The sequence below is a fragment of the Lathyrus oleraceus genome, chromosome 1, assembly GCF_024323335.1.
Source record: "Lathyrus oleraceus cultivar Zhongwan6 chromosome 1, CAAS_Psat_ZW6_1.0, whole genome shotgun sequence".
NCBI classification, from domain to species: Eukaryota; Viridiplantae; Streptophyta; class Magnoliopsida; order Fabales; family Fabaceae; genus Lathyrus; species Lathyrus oleraceus.
The window spans coordinates 405,583,908-405,586,578 of record NC_066579.1 but is presented as its reverse complement, the minus strand read 5'-3'; the positions used below and the strand labels follow the sequence as shown (position 1 = coordinate 405,586,578).

At 30.6% G+C, this 2,671-nt stretch overlaps 1 long non-coding RNA gene across 2 annotated transcripts; it reads right to left on the bottom strand.

Annotated features, from left to right (window-relative positions):
• Positions 1-359: 359 nt before the first annotated feature.
• Positions 360-2,249, bottom strand: LOC127075739 (uncharacterized). Of its 2 annotated transcripts, XR_007786647.1 has the most exons (4): positions 1,978-2,249; positions 1,087-1,214; positions 705-849; positions 360-611 (listed from the first exon to the last, which is right to left on the bottom strand). It is a non-coding gene; the product is annotated as an uncharacterized LOC127075739 (long non-coding RNA). The 2 variants fall into 2 exon arrangements; XR_007786648.1 differs by lacking the exon at positions 1,978-2,249 and having other exon boundaries at positions 1,087-1,249.
• Positions 2,250-2,671: the final 422 nt, after the last annotated feature.

Sequence of the window (2,671 nt, the reverse complement as noted above, 5' to 3'; positions counted from 1 at the left end):
CAATTCCGCCATTGGTCTTAGTTTTGATCCTAGATAGGTTATAAATAGGAAAAAGGTTTTGTTTTTAAATCTGACATGTTGTTGTTCAAGAATTTCTACAATACTCTTGAATTCACTTACTGTTGTCCAATACTTATTTTGTTGAGAAAGTTGTGAAAATGATCTTTGGGACATATGTTGATATGGGGTTTGGGACGATTGATAATCTTCCAAGCTATCGGGAAAACAAAGATTTACAAAAAATCCAAGTTATAGGAATATCAAACAAAAGAGCTCAACATTTGAAATTAAGAATTATTACTTTGATTTGAAGTCTTCCACTCGGGGGTGGTCCAAGTTGATATAAATTTTAGATCCATTCCAAGTATTGGATAAACTTGGTTTTCCACCTAGTTGTATAAACCTATAAGAAGGTTAATATTGAATAAATAATAATTTATGTGGTAGACATATGTAACTGTGAATGAACAATATTATAAGAAAATGTGTTTGTTTGCACAAAGCATGTGTAATGATTAGAGGATTTGAACCAACCGCATTGTCTGGACGGACAAAATTCATAAGTTGGCAAGCATATGTGTCCCAGAGTGTACAATCAATTATATTTCCAACTGCGTCATTCAAAATGAAAAATGCAATCAGACATGGTTGACTAAATCAGTGAACAAATTTCAATTGTATTAAGAGAATTTAACTACAATTACCATATAAGTCATCATGGGAGAAATTTTTATTCAGAATTTCAGCAATAGTCTTGAAATTGAAATGGTGAGTAGAAATTTGAGGTAGTTCAGTCTGAGTAACGATTGTCGCACTGTTGAAAAGCAATTTCAATTTGTTCTCACAAACCTATGAAATGGTATCATTGTTAATGGGCTGGTCATTTTATAGTGTATAAGTTTGGTGTTCAGTTATATTGTACATCCAATATCTATACTCTCTATGGCATATAATCACATGAATCTGGTCACCCTATGTATATGCGAAGGAACGGAGTGCATCAGATGAATTTCAACATCAATATGTAATAAAAGCAACATGTAAGTATCATGAAATAGATTTTTTAGAAATATTAATATTGTTTACCTTTGCATCTCCATATGTAGTTGTCCACTATACTCTTTCACGTTCCATAAATCGACTACCTTGATTGACATTTTCCAGACCTGATTTCCTATCTGCAAATCCTTGATCAAGATTGGTGGCCTGGACATCTGAATGATTTTAAAAATGAAGTGTTAGGTTGAGAAACAACACTTGCAATCAAAAGTTAATGCTTCTAAAAAGGATGTGTAAAGCAGGAAGAAAATATATGAAAAGTGAAAAGGGTGAAAAGTTGTTTTTCCATAAATGACCGTTAAAAAGCATAAAACTTGTGCCTCAGCTGGAAAGTCAATCCCTCACAAAAATGCGTAGTTATTGAACACGCGTGAAATATACAAATAAAAGATGAAATATACATGAAAGACCAACACGGTGAAAACGTTAAAGTGCAAACCTTTTAACTTGGATATAATAATGTTGAAGCGAAAAAGACCTAGCCATCATACAAAAACGGTAAAGGAAGAACCTTTTAACCTATATACAATAATGTTGAAACAAAAAAATACCTATTAATCATACAAAACGGTAAAGTGCATACATTTTTATAAAACAACACTTAAACGAAAAATATGTCATTTTTATAAATAAAAACTTGAATAAAATGTTTCGTTCAAGGATATTCATACAAAAGCAGCTAGACGTGTATCATTGAAACGAAAAAGATGTCATTTTTATAAAACAAAACTCAAATAAAACGTTTCGCTCAAAGAGATTCATACAAAAACAGCTAGACGTATATCATTGGAACGAAAATATGACATTTTTATAAAACAAAACTCAAATAAAATGTTTCGTTGAAGGAGAATGAGACAAAGCTGAAAGTTAACAAAAATGTGTAAAGAGATATAAAGGTTAAACGGTAGCAAAAAATACCTTGAGAATGTCGTCGACACTGTTGTGAAAATGTAAGCTGAAGTGAGTAAAAGAAGAAATGTCAAAGGTTAAATCATAAAAAGGAAAACGAAACATAAAAATGGTGAACACGACAAAAGGAAAAATGTGAACCCATCGTGAGGTGAAGAAGAAAACCTGGATGATTCTTGTTGAGTGAAGGAGAAACTAAGAGAGTTAAGGGAAAATGGCAAAGAAGAGTAAGAGTAAAAATAAAGTAGCGAGAGGGGGAAAATAGTTTAAACGAGGAGCAATTTTTGTGACCATGTGTATATTAGTGAATGGATAGTGAGATTAATTTAGAGATTATTGAATTACAAAAATATCCAAACGTGTATGTAATTTATTTTTAACTGAAGGGTAAATTAGTCTAAATGGTAGAATATTTCAATGATTGCTATATAGTTTATTTGTCCAATTTCTAAAAGAAATTATTGGATAATTATATATATATATATATATATATATATATATATATATATATATATATATATATATATATATAGAGAGAGAGAGAGAGAGAGAGAGAGAGAGAGAGGATCATACAAAATAGTAGGCAAAAGGACAAAGAGTTATGCCTTATTCCTTTTTTGATGATAAAACTAATCTTCTTAAAAACCACATTCATTGTTCTATGAGACAACATTGTTATTCATGAGTATTTACACTCTCTATA